Genomic DNA, 16,381 nt, shown 5'->3' with positions numbered 1-16,381 from the left:
TAATGTGAGGTAGCTGGTGTGCTCATTTCTCCCTCTTGACTGGGCTTTATATTTGGTGTGTAGAAAAACAGCGTGCGGCAGCTGGGGATCTCACAGGTAGTTAGGGAAGAGTTTCAACAAGATTAGGCCAATTACAAGGAAAAAATAACCTGAAGCTGGAATTAAGCAACAGCACTGCCCTGCTTACCTTTCAGTCATCTTCATCACATCCATCTGGAAGATAGACAACTTGTCTATACATAAATAGTCTACAGTTGTCAACCCTGAAGCACCTTTTTGATACCAATGTGCAAACCAGAAAATAAGAACCGGTACAAGGAAGAGTAGGACTACTGCAAATTAAGATTACCAGTATCTATCTGTGGCATTACACCTATGCTCCTCTTCCTTGTGCACGTCCTTCATGACTAAGACAATGGCAAACACTAACAGATTAGACATGGAATAAGAAGGAAAAGTAGTTAGGACCAAATTAGGTTCAAAATGATGGTGCAGATGTCATTGCAAAAAAAACCTATTTGACAAGCTTTCAGAGCGTTAAAAGAATCTATGAACTTTTCACTTAAAACCAATAATGTTGCATAAAGGTCTGGGTAATACCCTGGGTAGAGGTTCTGCATGTACCTGTAATGGAACACCCCTGGAAAAAAAAATGACATAGCGTCCAGTACATTCTCTAACGTCTAGGCCAGAAGGGGAAAATGTGCCAGAGCATAAGTTGTTTGTATTGTGAGCAGATCATCCACTTAAGGAGACCCTGGATGCACCCTTTCCCTCTTCTCTCATGGGTCACCATAGAATGGGTCTCATCTTTTCAAATACATCTGAGTAGCCTGCTTTCCATCCAGGTTGTGCATGGACATTTTCTCTTGAGAAGAGAATTCATTTTCTAAAGTCAGGAGGCACCTTCTTGTGAAGAACAAAATTCCAACAATATGTTTGGGTAGACGTTTGCATCTCATCATAGAATAAGGGTGAATTGCCAGACAACCAAACATGGCTCCCTAATCATAGGGTACTTGGCCCACTTGACATGACTGAAATGATGGCCATCTGAAATATAACATGGTAGACGCTTCAGCTCAAATGGGTCGGACCTTAGGGCTTCCAAGACCAAACAAGGGTGCCAGGAAGGAAATAAGGATATCTACCAAAAATAGAAGACAGTAAAACAATGAACCAACCTTAACATCCGATCATTATCCTCATTATCCCCATCTCTGGATTTTCATACCTTTTGAATCACTCTTCACAGGAACCGTAGGAAAGCTACAAGTAGCCCCAAAGCTGTGCTTAATTTGTTAAAAGAAAAAACAAGTGTCAGGGCCCTCATCAAAAGGCCACTGCAGCTTGCCCCACCCACAGCTGCTGCCAATGACAGTACAAACACTCCCACTAACTCTCACAGGCCAACAAGTGTGACAATTCAGACTATTCCAGGCGCTCAAAGGTATAAGAATGGTCTGGGTGGCGGGTATTAGTTATTTTATCAATTATATTGAATTAATAAACAACTGTTGTTGTGCTCATCTCTAAATAAGACAAACAGTGCCACCATGTGGCAGACTATCCTGAGTGCCAGTATAAGCAATTAAGGGGGTCATTCTTACTTTGGCGGGCGGCGGAGGCCGCCCGCCAAAGTAACCCCGTCAGAACACCGCACCGCGGTCGAAAGACCGCTGCAGTGATTCTGAGATTTGCCCTGGGCTGGCGGGCGGCCGCCAAAAGGCCGCCCGCCAGCCCAGGGCAAATCAACCTTCCCACGAGGACGCCGGCTCAGAATCGAGCCGGCGTAGTGGGAAGGTGCGACTGGTGCAGTGGCACCCGTCGCGTATTTCAGTGTCTGCATAGCAGACATTGAAATACTTTGCGGGCCCTCTTACGGGGGCCCCTGCAGTACCCATGCCGTTGGCATGGGCACTGCAGGGGCCCCCAGGGGCCCCGCGGCACCCCCTACCGCCATCCTGTTCATGGCGGGTTTCCCGCCATGAACAGGATGGCGGTAGGGTGTGTCTGAATCCCCATGGCGGCAGAGCGCGCTCCGCCGCCATGGAGGATTCCCCCAAGCAGCGGAAAGTCGGCGGGAGACCGCCGACTTTCCGCTTCTGACCGCGGCTGAACCGCCGCGGTCAGAATGCTCGAGGGAGCACCGCCAGCCTGTTGGCGGTGCTCCCGTGGTCGGTGACCCTGGCGGTCACCGGCCGCCAGGGTCAGAATGACCCCCATAGTGTCAGCACCAAGCACTGGAAACCATTAGTTTAAATTAAGCATTGCCCCAAAGTAAACTTACCCTGAAGAAATTGCAGAACACTAGAGAATGTGCGTGCAGCAGGATCTAAATTCCTGCTTGTGCACTTCAAGCCACATCTACCTACACTAACAATGTATACATATTATCAATGTTCGTATTTGTGTAGTTAAGTGTAGTAAATCTATGCTTAGTTATGTATATTTGAATTCACAATAGGTCTGCTAACTATAATCTTGCTACAATACTTTTAAAACACAATATATTCTGATAGGTATAATTAATTCAAATCTTTGTCATACAGATCAAACACAAGTATATTTTGTACGGTGTGCTAATTTTTCAGACCTGGCATCTGAATACTGAGCATGCCAAACTTTTTTGTAGCACAAGTAGAAAACAATTCTGGACTTGTACTAAAATAATCTTTACTCTTTTCCACTTGTACTGTTTTTCATCTGTTTGGTACTGACTACTAACACTTTGCTATTGATGTAAGTTATTGAAATGTGGAATTAGGTTCATAGTTTATCATACAGTCTTCACCTGGCATCAGCCTTTTTGAAAACGGCAGGAGACCTCGTCTGTTTGAATGTTCAATGTGTCAAGGTGTATATAAAGTGTAAGTACTGGTGTTTCATTTGCTTTCCTCCTTGAAAACGTTAATGGCTAAAACATAACTTAGGGGTGGAAGGTTTAATGGCGGCTAAACACATTCTACCATTGTTAAATGAACCTTCAGAAGTGGAAGCTTTTAAGTATTCTTCTAAGCAGAGGAAAGAATTGTACTGTAGGAATGAATTGAATATCAGAAAGGTGTACATTTTATTCCAAGGACCAATATAGAGCTTTATGGATGATGGTAGGTGCATGCTATGACTTTGAGAGCATAACCTATACCAGATTTAGCGATTCCACTTTTGAACGAAAGCTCCGATATTAGAGATCGAAGGACACAATCAATTGGGAGTGGGGCAAATGCATTTAACAATCTTAAAGTATGTGCAGGAAATAAGGGGCGAACAACTAACTGATGTGAGCACAATTACAATTTGCCATGTCATGTAAGAATCCTAGATGGAATTAGTGAGGAGTGTGTATGAGAGGAGAGTAAAGATCTTTTGTTAAAGGTATGGAAGTGCAGTGCATTTAGACAATTCAAGGAATTTGACTGCAACAGATAACAAGGATTGGCAAAGCCAAAGGACCTGGCTCAGCAAGCTGGTACAATGGTTATTTTTTTTTATTGCAAACGTATGCCATAAAAGTAAAAAAAAACATGCTATCAACCAAATGTGGCCACACTATGCTTGCAATAAAAACAAGCATTTGCAATGCAACGGGTCTCGCATTTCTCCGAATTAGAGCTATTAGCAGTTGTAAACTCCCAACCGGACTTTTCTTGCCTCATTAAATGGGAAAAAAGAGCGTGATTGCGCTGTTACAGTTCACTCGTAGTTAAACCTATCGGCAAAAGTACAATTATCTACGTAACCGGCAAAAGAGCAATTAACTATGTAACAGGGTCAATGTCATGCAAAGCGCTCGACTTCTGTCAAGCGAGATCGCGCTGCGAAAAAAGAGAAAAAGTAGTCCACAAACCGGACGGAAAACAGTGAACCTCGTATGTTTTCAGTACTTGGTCGCTGCGCATGAGGAGAGCTAACCACCAGGAAAGGCATGAGGTATGCATGCCTTCCAATAATGAAAGCAAGTAGATTTTAAAATGCAAGCCCACGAACCAATGAAAGACACTGACGTGACATGGATGGGGCTCTGAGCCCTTTTCTAACTACTACAGCGTCTCGCAAGCGATACGAGTGCGCAAGCGCATGCTAGCGCAGGCTCAATCCTCAATACTAGACACAACAAATATGTGTAAGCAAATGAGTATGCTTTCACCCATTTATTCTGTAGTGCAAAAGTTATACCTCATCTTTTCGTCGCAGGGCATTCAAATCAAAGCAATAAACAACACGGTGCAAAGAGGAGCAAGTTTTAACACACTCTGCAGAACAAGAGATGCATAGTGACATAGTGAGGATCATTCAGATCATTGCTGGCACGTCCATCAACAGAAAAGGAACACAGGCCCCATTCTGGGTAATCATTATCTCAAGAAAAAACTGTAAAAAGTCACTACGGCACGGAGGTGGTGGGACAAGCTGGCAAGGGGGAAGCCCATGAGGCCTACAGAACGGGACCCTCGCCTCTCAGAGCCTGCAGATGTTTATTGTGAGTACAGTGTCATCACCTCAGGCGGTGTTGCTGGCAGAAGAGAAGCTCTTTGAGTGGGAGGGTCATATTTTGCTTGCAGGCAACTGAGACACTGTAAAAGGGTTTGTCCTAATGGAGCTTCAAATGTACCTCGTTCATCTGACCCATTGGAGTTTAACCAGATCATACGTACAAAATCCATACCCTGAGTACAACGACAGAGCAAGAGGTACTGATTATACCATGAACATTTTGATTCCTGGAGATCAGAAAGGGCCTTATGTTAACTGTACGATAAATAGAAAACCCACTAGCCCATTAATACTGGTGCCAGTCAATCAACTAAAAAAAACTGCGAATTTCCTTCACTTCCTCTCTTGGGCATGTCTGTACTAACAGTTGGTGATTCCAATAATTCACACTTCTAATACAGTCTCCTTCACTGTTGGTCCCATCACAGACAAACATGCTTTTCCTTTAAGCCCTGCTTCCTCTGCCCATTTGTTGGGTTGTGATATTTTGTGAAAGTTGAACTGCATGGTTTTCTACAAACAAGAAGAAGCCTACCTCAATTCTGAAGCATGAAGCAGATGAGGTCCTTGCCCAGTTGTGCAAAACCCAGGCGTATTATTAAAAAATGTCTGAACACTTGTCAGAATTACTTGTATAAGTGCCCTCGTCCTTAATGCCCACAGGGGCTAATGACACAAAATAAAACCTATGAAAATGTTACAGTATCCTCAAATGCCTGAAGCAGGAATTCGGCCAGCCTTTACAGATCTTTTCAACCAAGGTGTTTTGATACAGATCATTAGGAGATGTAGTACTCCTATACTCCTTATTATAAAGGCGGGAAAGGCCAATGTGTACTGATTTGTTCAAGATTTGAGAGATATTAATAATGTGGTTATTCCTAGTTTTGCTGTTATCTCTAACCCTGCTACCATCCTTTCCTGTATCCTGCTAATGCCCAATGGTTCACCATGGTGGATTTATGTTTCGACTTATTTTCCATGCCCATTCATGAAGATAATCAGTTTCTCCTCAGTTTTTCATTTGACTGTTTCTAACTGGCATGTAGGAGGTTTTCTCAAGAGTTTACGGAATCTCCTTCTATTTTTTCCCCAGGCTTCAAAGAAGGATTTAGACACCCTAGTCTTTCCCGAAAATTCCACCTTGGTCAAATATTTTGATGATCTTCTCCTTGCCTCCGTTACTTTAGACCAGCGCAAAGGTGAATCCATCTACTATGCCCACAAATTGACGAAGAAATGTCAAAAGGTTTCAATAGAAATCTGCAATTTGTTCTTCCTTGTGTATGATATTTAGGTGAGAGGATCTCTGTGGGAAAGTGCCACCCGTAGATGAATGATTGAAGCCATCCATAAATTACAACATCCAGTAACCATCTCCCAGGTACAATCTTTCTTGAGTATGGCTGGGTATTACAGAGAGTGGATCTGTGGGTATACAGCTGTTGGGAAACCATTGCAAAATTATATTCAAAATGACACCCCTGAGCCCTTGCAATGATATAAAGACACTAAACATACAGTTGTACAAATAAAACTACAGACTTGCCTCCAAGTATGTCTTGGGGGCTCCCGATTACACAAAACCACTTCCTCTGTATTGCCACAAACAAGATGAATTAGCCCATGTAGTGTCATGGTGATAAGAACAAGGCCCCAGCATACTATTCTTCACTTTTAGACCCCATAGCAGAAGCACTCCCTTCGTGATTTTGCTCTGCATTCTCGCCTGCCCACCTTGTCATAGCTTCTAAAAACATTGTATTGAGTTCGACCTTGATTATGGCTGTTCCTCATGTTTTTGTTGTTCTCTTCCTCGCCACCAAGACCCAACACATTTCCAATGTCAGGCTTTCCTGATACGAGATTGTAATATTGTCTGTCTCTCATATCATGCTAGTCCGCTGCCTAACTCTAAACCCTGCATCTTGTTGCTCAAAACACTCTATGTACTATATATGAGGTAGGTGAGAACTGCTGCCTACCCAATATAAGATGTGTCTATGTTGCCAAGCTTGATACCTGGACTAGAGCTTGAGTTCTTGCTAAGAAACTCAGAGACTCAAAATGTGCTTTCGGAGTCACACAGGACTTTGGTCTTCTCTGGGTGCAGAGGGGTGGTGGGGGGTTCTAACTTCCACCAGCATCCCCTTAAAAATGCCTGAACACATCTTCTGCCACTTAAGACTGCAGTTATCAAACTTGCTACTCACTAAACTCATGATGAATTTTCTCCAGGAGATTCCCTTGCTGATCCTTGCCTTATTCTTGAGCAATGTTGCTGCTATGTATGCTGTACAGACGGATTTGTTTCCTGTTCTTAGTTTAGGGATCTTACCTGTTACAGGAGCAAGTCGAAAACCAATACTAGAAAAAACATAATTGTGCAAGATACCAGGAAGGAGTTTGAGCAGACAATGTGAGAAGTGCTGTCACGCGGAAATTCCTGCTCCCCAACTGCATACAGCTGTATCATGGAGCTACCCATGTTGGGACTGTATGATTCATGCCACTGCAACCCATTATTTTGCACCATCCTTTACTTCTATTGTCCAGAATGAATACCACTTGTGTTATTTACCAGTCTCATAGTATCGGCAGTGGAATCAAGACCACCTCCGCTGCCCGCCCACCCACTTCCTTGGGGTCTCTCTTTGTCCATTTACAGAAAGGCCCAAGTGTCAAAACATGCTTCTTACTGTTATGTGCCTGCAATACTATGTTTGTTTTCTAGGTGGGCTGAAGTGTATCCATCTGCAAGAGCAGATGCTATGACTGTGTTGAAGTTCCTACTCAGGGAGATCGTTCCATGGTTCGGTACTCTGCAGCACCTTTCAAGTGACCAAGAAACACACTTAATTTCAGTTGTAGGTCAGGAGATCTGCAAAGCTTTAGTGGTCATGCAATATTTCCACTGTGCCTATCGCCTGACTCAACAGGGAAAGCTTAGCGCCACTGTAAAGCACATATGTATAAGATATTAAAAATCTTTTCAAAGACCCAATTGAAATGACCTGATGCCTTACTGTTAGCTTTGTGCTAAATCATAGGCATCCCAACTCAAAGAACGAATCTCAACAAGTATGAGGTAGTTACAGGATGCCCTAGGATGTTTTCTCCAAATCTACCTGTTCTGCTGCTCAATTAGACTTGCAACTGAATATTGATGCAGTTCTCCAATACTGCCAAAAACATATTTGCTGTCTCTACTATTCTGCTCTCAGGTTCAAGCTGCCTTACCTGACTGCCCATCCAAAGTTTGCCACAGTCTCCAGCCATATGACTGGGTCTTGGTCAAAGTGCACTAGAGAAACTACACCTTCCAGCCCTGCTGAAGAGGATCATGCCGTATGCTACTCGTCACATATGCTACTCGTCACAATCATAGCCGTTAAGTGCTGTGAATTGCCAACTTTGTTCCATCCCCCTCAGTGCTGGCATGTAGCACCCACACTGGACGTCTGCCCACCAGTGCCCATCTACACACCTGCAACGGACCCCAAACCTAAGCAGCCTGCAGGAACTAGTGCTGCTTCTACCTCTTCTCCTGCAACAGGACTGGGCATTCAAGGCTAGCCTACACCACTTGCTACTGAGGGGAATCGGTCCATCTGTCCTGGTGATTCCATTGCTACTTCCCTGCAGCCGTACAGCAAGGCGCCCACTATCTCTAGTTATCACCTCCGTCCAAACAACCAGCCTCCCTACATTAGATTCCCCTGTGGATCTGGCCGCACTCTTTGCTACTGCCCTCATTATCCGATTCCTTGTGGGACACCTCACAGAAGTTGAATGGGGTGCTGATGAAACACCAAACTGCACTACGCCTGTCCGTGTAACAGAACAACTCCACCATCATGTTGCTGCTTTATCGCCAAATCATAAATCCTTCTTCCTAATGGATTTGCTCACTTGCCTGTTGACAACGGGGGGGAATAGGGTAGTGCTTTTGATCTCAGTGCCCCTCTTCAAAAAATATTATTGTCTTGATATGTTCTATGATGGGCACCGCCTGCTTGAGTTGGCTGACACTCCCCGAAATCAACACGATATGAAGCTTTGTGAACATCTTGATCCAAGTAACTATTTTTCAGTATGTTGCCCAGTTTGAAAACTGCTTTCTTAATGGTAAGTTGTTTCTTAAGCGTCACTTCTGAGACAAGTTCCCATTTATTTTGCAGCATGTACCTCTTATTCCTGGTAACCATAAGACTGGACTGGGGATTGTTACCTTGGATGTGTGGTCCCTGCTATTAGACACTTTCCTGAGCATCCTTTCAGTGACCCTGAAGGCGCTATGATCTTTACATTTTTTTGTCTAATTATGGAGAGAGGCAGACTGCGAAATAAGGCAGAATGCTAAAAAACTAGGGCAAATCATTAACGCCACAGACATTACTTTAGGCCTGATGTCTAATCAGCTAAATGCTCAGAAGACCATTTCCATGCAAAATCAAATAGCTTTTGGCTTTGTCCTCACTGCCAAGGGTGTGGGACATTTTGTACGATAGTCATGTCAGAATGTTGTACACACATACTTAACATATCTCGCAGCATCCATGAGCAAATACATCACTTCAAGAGTAGCGTTAGGGAACTCCATGAAATTCAAATTACCTTAATAAGCTCAAGTTAGTGTAGCCTTGTTTTGAAGTTAACATAAACAAGTGAGACACTGCAGACTAAGTGGTCAGCTTTCTTTCACACCCCACCAGCTTCTCTGTTCCAAGGTAATCATGCATTCTTCCAATGAGAAGCACTAGTCATCTGCTTGCTAGAGGTCATCATATTAAACCGGATGTTCTATCCTCTGCTTAGTGTATTATAAAAAATGTATAAAGGGAAGTCAGAAATGTAGTGAATTTTGCATTGTATGCTCCAACGACAAATTGCTGGTCAGCTGAATTTGTGAATTCACACTAGAGTATTTTTGCTGCTTGCTATATTTTTGCATTAAACATGTATTAGACTTCAGTGAGCTTCTCAGAGTATTCCTTTTCTTCCACAGAATCCAAACAAAACATGACATTTCAGTGTGATATCCAAGTTTATGGAAGAATAAAAGAGAAATCAACTGTATTTCTGAAAACAGGTCTGTAATTTTACACCGAAGTGAACAAAAATGTGGTGGGTGGAATGCTTGAATTAATCTCAGCCCCTAGTAATTACTCAAGCCATATTAGTCCATAACTTAATCATCTTTGGTCCTGCTCCGACAGGAACAGCCCAGCCCGATCCAATCCAGTCTGTACGTTTTTTTTTGCCCACCATGCCACTCAGTTTAGATCACGCAATATGCAAATCAGACTTGGTCCTGGTCCAATAGGAACAGGTCAGTCCGAAATGCCAGGAGAGGTGCTCTCTGAAAAAGAACACGTGCAACCCAAGACTGGTATCAGCCTGTTCAGGCAGGAGGAGCATGATTCCTGTGGCACAGTGAGTATGAGACCCAGGTCAGGGCATTCACCATCACACTTAGGCCGTCACAATGAAGTAATAAAAAATGAAGTAATAAAAAATGTGGTGAGTGTGGTGCGCCGACAGGGCTTCCAAGGATGGGACCGCATCGGTATCTCCACACTGGGTGATATTATGTGGGGCAGTGTTCTTAAATCGTTTCAAGAGTTACAATCAGAATATGAGATGCATCTCGGTCAATTTTACAAGTATCTGCAATTACGCCATGCTATCTGTACGTATTTATGCACTCTTTCAGATCTTCCAGACGTTAGCCCCCCTGGAGGGCCAACTATTGATGGGGGATAGCTCACAAAATTTACCATATATATCAAACTCTAATCACTAATAGATACATTATGCTTCCTGCCCTCGGTGTGGCATGGCAGGCCGACATTAATGACATAGACAATGGTGACTAGACTGAGGCCCTGAGGGCCCCACTCCGTGCAGCAATTTCTTTGCGCCTTCGGCTGATTCAACTAAAATATTTAGATCGGGCATACTACACTGCCTTTTGTCTATGGGACTGATTGATACCCCTAATTTCCTACGCTGTGACACAGAGTAGGCACGTTTCTCCATACTTCATGGAGCTATAGCGCATTGACCCGCTTCTGGAGGAGGGTGGTATCCTGTGTGGGCGAGGCCCTCGCCTGGGTCATTTCTTTGACCACCAAAGTTGCTTCTCCTACGTAGTGTAGAGGGAATGGGGGGAACAGATATAAGCGCCATCTCTTATTCGTTGTACTTATGCAAAGAGGGACATTGCTCGCCTATGGAAGGATAGTGTCTCACCGTCCCTAGGGGCATGGACAAGAGAGATGGACTTCTGCATGGGGCTGGAAATAGCAGTGTTTAAGGCCAGAGGGTGCCCCCAGAAACATCGAAAGATTTGTCAGAGATGGGCAGATTTCTGTGGCTTGTACTTGGACCCGGAATGCACGGCAGAGTCGCGACTGGAGGACGAAATGGGGCTTTGTTGCCAGTGAAGTATGGGAACATGAGCTATAACTGTCTACTGCTTTTAGATGAGAGGGTGGGTGTTGTTTGGGGTAGTGGGGCGGAAACCCGAAGCAGATAGTGCATTTGTTTGTGTTTATACATTTTTATTTCTAGCTTATCCTGCAAAATCGGCTACATGTACATGGATCATTGGGTCCTTTTTCTGATAATATCCAAATAAAATTTGTTGGGGAAAAAAAATGTGTTGAGCAAAATGCTTGAATTCATTTCAGCCACTGGTAAGTTACTTGGGGTCACATCCGAGTCGATTGCTTTTTTTACCACCATGCAGCTCGGATTACACCCAGCAATATCCAAATCAGATTGCTACTGCTACAATAGGAACAAACCAACCCAAACTGCCAAGCCAAGTCCGCAATGAACAGAAACACAAGAAATCGAAGACCAGTTTCGGCCTGTTTGGGCATCTTCAGGATGGCGTAGCTTGGTTCCAGTGGCACAGTGAACACGAGATCCACGACCATACCTTTTGCACTTAGGGCATGGCACTGAAGCAAAAAAAAATGCGATGGGTGGCATGCTTGAATTAATCTCGGACACTGATAATTAATATGGGCCGCCTCCCAATCCATTGTCTTTTTGCCCACCAAGCCACACCTGATTAGACCTATCCATATGTAAATCAATCTTGGTCTTGCTCCAACAGAAACAGTTCAACCCAAACTGCCAAGCCAGGTCCTCTGTGAACCAGAACAAAAGTAACCCAAGACCAGTTTCGACCAATGTGGACCTTTTTACTTGGGTGTAACTTAGTTGCAATGGCACAGTGAGCACAGGACCCATGTCCGGGCATACCCTTCGCACTTACGGCATTGCACTGAAATAAAAAAAAAACGTAATGGATTGAATGCTTGAATTAATCTCAGCCACTTCTAATTACTCGGGCAACATCCCAGTCCATTTTTTGTGACCACCATGCCATCTCAGATTAGACCCAGCCATCTGCAAATCAGCCCTGGTCCTGCTCCAGTCAGTCTAGTCTGAAATGGAAAGCCAGTTCCTCTCTGGACAGGAACACAAACAAACCAAGACTGTTTCAGTCTATTTGAGCCTCATCAGACAGCTGCAGCGTGGTTCCAGTGAGACAGTGAGCAGGGGCCTGGCAGCACGGCTGGACTGTTTGTATAGGCACAGTGGGCAAAAAACAATGGTCTGAATGCAGCCATAAGCAATAACCAGTGGCCAAGATTAATTCAGGTATGCTTTACATCACCTTGTTGTTTTTGTTGTAGGTGCCCTAAGTGCAACAGGTATGCCCAGACATGGGCAAGTATTCCCTGTGCCACATGGCTCATGCTATACCTCTTTGATGAGGCCTAAGTAGGCCAAAGCCGGTCTGGGCCTGCTTGTGTTTCAATCTGGAGGGTGCCTAGCCTGGAAGTTCAACCTCGACTGTTTCTATTGGAACAAGAGAAAGATTGGTTTGCAGAAAGTGTGCTTCTGTCTAGAATGCCTCAGTGGGTGAACAACGATGGTCTGGAAAGCAGCCAAGATTGACATTAGCAGAGATTGATTCAAGCACTCATTCCATTATTTTTAGAGAATTTTACCCTTGTACACCCCCAGCTGCTGAGGAAACAAATGTCTTCATTTTGCCAAGAGGAACTTGAATATTTATGTCACACTATTTCACCCTAGGGTATTGGACCAAAAATTACTCAAGTGGAGGCTACAGAAGAAACAGAAGAAAAACTCAAGGTAACTAACAGACCAAATCATGTTTCCTTGTTAGTGGCAGAGTTTTCTTTTGAATTGTTTTGACAAAACAGAGCCGAAGTGGTAAGTTTACCAGGGAGGCTGCGCAGAATATTTTCTCTACAAGGCTAAAATAGATTGCTAATTCACAGTGTTTAAAATCTTTCAAAGTGGGAAAAAATGTGTATTTTGACTGAACGTCAGAAGTTATGGGATGAAGAAAGATTTAGCACAGACGTAAATGTACTAAAACCACATATTGCTTAATTTGAAGCCCACTTTTTCAAAAAGCTGAAGGGAAATAGCGGTAAGGCACCAAATGCTTGCTTCTACTTGGACACTGGGGCACTGACGGACTATCCTTTGGACAGGAGTGTGAGAAGCAGTTCTGTGTGGGCTAGCAACAGTCGCATCGGATTAGTGAACAAAAGATGGAAAATTATTAAGTATAAGCTGAGGATGTTTTTTGGTCAAATAGTGGCCTGGAGAGAGCCGCTTGTGAGGCAAGTTAAAACTGAAAGGGGATTTAGGGTAGAGCAATGTAGTGTTGATAGAGGGAGATTATATACTTTTTTCGGCTACAACAATGTTAATGACCGTTTGTCATCCCAGCATGTCTATCTTTAGAAGGATTGTACAGTAACTTTTGGTGAAGACTAGGAGTGTAGGATTGACAGAGCTCTTCTGTAGCATATGGACAGCGGGATGAGTGACTAAACTTACAAAACAGTGGTGGTGCCTTTAACCACTGTGAGGCTGCTCTAGGAATAATGACATCAACGTTAAGGGTTTGTCTACCATGGTATCAGGTAGCTCGAGTAATGCTACCGTTCTGATTACTGTTTGAAAATGGCCAATGGAAAGGATCGGAGATAAATTTACCACTGAGTTGGTGCTAGGTTTCCTGGAATATTTATTTGGGAACAGTAAATGGAAACATAGAAGTGCAGATACTCTGTATCAAAGTACCTGCTTGTTTCTGGGAGGTGCCGGTACTCTCCAATTAAAAGAATTACCTTTTCCTTGAGAAGTGCAAGTACTCTCCCTCTCAAAAAAAAAAGTACTGGTACTCAGTACCAGACAGAACCGGCCCATTTAAACCACTGTTTGAGAAGAAAAGTCTTTCAGCGGAACTAGTGTCAGAGGAGAGCACAATTACTATGTAAAAATTGTGCGATGTCCAGAGTAAGACTGTAAATCTGAGTGCTGGAGAGAGTCAGCGGTGTAACCAGAAGTACTCTCGCCGGTAGGGCAGAGAGCTAATAAGTGAACGTTTAAGAGTGCTGTTGGGTACTGGCTGGCCTAGCAGAAATGATTCAAAGGGACTGGGTTAAATATATTGCCGAATGACACACTTTTAAGCACTATAAACTGGTAAAAAAAATATGTAGAATGTAACGACTAATTTACGGAGGATTGTATATGTTTAATCACATTAAACTTATATGATGAAATTAACACTGAACAAGGGGGGTTCTATTTCCATTGCATTTATGAGACCGTGTGTCACATGACAGCAAACAACCCATCACCTTCTGGATCTTTTGAAGGAAAAGTTCTCCTCAAGAAGTGGCTAAAATGGCTACTTTTAAAATCTATCGTATAAAAAACAAACGCACAGAAGCAGAAATCAGCTGACATGGGGTTACAATAAAAAAGCACATTTATGCACTCTTTCTCTTCAACTTCCTATTTAGTATTTTTCTTTAAGCCACAATAGCTTCCTATCAGTTTCAGCCATTGTAAAAGCCAGCAATACATGTATAAAGTAATATTAAAACCTTACATTGCTGCCTATAAAAAGAAAGTAAAGGCAAAATAAAAGCTTTACGATATTTAAATATATACTCTTACATATTCATTTACCATAATCATAATATCATTATAAGTTAAAAAAAAAAATGCGTAGACATTAATGTGCCCCTACCTCCCTGGCACCAAAAGCTACAGGCTGGGATGCCTCTCACGACTGACTGAAAGTATCATTATGGCATGTGGTCGCATGCCAATAAGAATTGTGCCACATACAGTTATTTGGTGTATGTGGTGTTTGCGCTATCTGAAATTATCAACAGACGATATCCTCAATTCACAGCCGTTCAGGGGTTCATTACACACATAAAGATCTCTAAACGATGCTGTCATGTGGGAAAATCTAAGAGGGAGATTTGGGGAATAGTAGACGGGTCGCCTCGACCGCGTCCACTGAGTCTCCCCATTGGCGCCGTTCGCGCGTCTCTCTTGACTCGCTTCAGCGTTCCCATGGGAACGCCACTAGACGCTGCAGGCCCGGACTTCCGGGACACACAAAGAAAAGAAAAGACGGACTGCCGCGGGGAGGAGTTTTGGACGCTATCGAAGGAGACGGAGGAAACGAAGACGCCGAACGCCAAGGAAGGAGAAGAGACGCCGACCACGGAGAAGGATATTCGCAACCCTGAAGCAACTTCGGAGACGGACGAAGCAGTTCCTGTTCGAGCCGAAGTCCTAACTGCCTACAAATCCCGCCACGACCCTGGAGGGTCGTGGCTAAAGCAGGTACGGTCCTTCTTAGGACGGAGTGCTTATAAACGGAGTGATAGAGGACAAGGAAGGGGAGCCGGGGAAAGGAGGGAAGGGTCGGAGGGGGCCCTGGGGAAAAGAGAACAACCGGGCACGACTGGGGAGCACTCTCGGCACAGCTCTGAGTGGTAAGAGTAAGAGCGTGCCGTAAAGTATCTGAGAGCCACAACCCCGACTGGGCACTATCTTTTTCTACCCCTACACCACCTAACCCCGAGCACCTTCCCTCCTTGCATGCCACCTCTAAACAAACACGCCAAGTACCCCACAGCCGACTTACCTTTGGTATCCTCTCTGTTTTGTTTCCGGTATCCGAGGGGGACCAGATAAACTAACATCCACCAAACCTAAAGGAGAAGAGAATACCCGACAATTAAAGGACAAGAAGACTCAGCAAGACAAACGGACAAGAACAATTTCTCTACACCCTTTGAACTGTACTATATTTAAAATAAAGATAAATTACTCACCGTACCTAAGCCTTCGACTCCTCTGTACCGCCAGTAGCCTATCACAGTGGTGTCAGAAGTGGGATAAAGTAATTTGAGAGGCTACTGTGAGGTACATAAAATGGGGGAAAAACCCACGCTTGAAGACATGATTAAACAACTGGCGGAGGGCCAAAGACACCTCCAACTGGTCTGGGAGGCGCACCAACGGGAGGCAAAAGAAGACAGAGAAGCCTTGCAAACAGCCTTAAAAAGCCAAGCTACGATCATGACTACAACCAGCTAGTACATGAGACTGCGCTGCAGAAATTAACTGACACCATAGCAGCCAGCAAGGTACACCCTAATGTCCCGAGCTCTGTCTTACAAACGTTCCATGAAGGGGAAGACCCAGACTCCTTCTTCACTAACTTCAAACGTGTAGCCTCTTCAGCCCAATGGCCTGAAGAACGGTGGGGCCAATATATCGCACCTCTTCTCACGGGAATCCTACAGACAGTTTACCAGGCCGCTAACCCAGGAGGCACCACGCCGTACAAAGATATTAAGAGTAGCATCCTTGAAAGGGTCGGTCACGATACAGAATATTACAGAATGAAGTTTAGGAAAGTAAAATGGGGACAGAGCGAGGACCCTCGTACTTTTTACTTCTGGGTTAAAGACTTGGGATTAAAATGGCTAGGACCACTGGGGAC

The 16,381-nt window shown here is 44.0% G+C and overlaps 1 protein-coding gene across 4 annotated transcripts in view; it reads right to left on the bottom strand.

Moving 5' to 3' along the window:
• Positions 1-16,381, bottom strand: part of LOC138259404 (golgin subfamily A member 4-like) — a 407,876-nt gene that overhangs the window by 351,174 nt on the left and 40,321 nt on the right. For 3 of the 4 annotated variants that reach the window (XM_069207148.1, XM_069207147.1, XM_069207149.1), the window contains exon 2: positions 15,518-15,584. The exons of the other annotated variant lie outside the window; for it this stretch is intronic. The gene's annotated coding sequence lies outside the window, so the exon portion shown is untranslated. The remainder of the gene's footprint in view (positions 1-15,517; positions 15,585-16,381) is intronic. 4 annotated transcript variants of the gene reach the window in all.

The sequence above is a fragment of the Pleurodeles waltl genome, chromosome 9 (assembly GCF_031143425.1).
Source record: "Pleurodeles waltl isolate 20211129_DDA chromosome 9, aPleWal1.hap1.20221129, whole genome shotgun sequence".
Lineage (NCBI taxonomy): Eukaryota > Metazoa > Chordata > Amphibia > Caudata > Salamandridae > Pleurodeles > Pleurodeles waltl.
The sequence above is the reverse complement of the archived record's forward strand: the minus strand, read 5'-3'. Positions and strand labels throughout refer to the sequence as shown.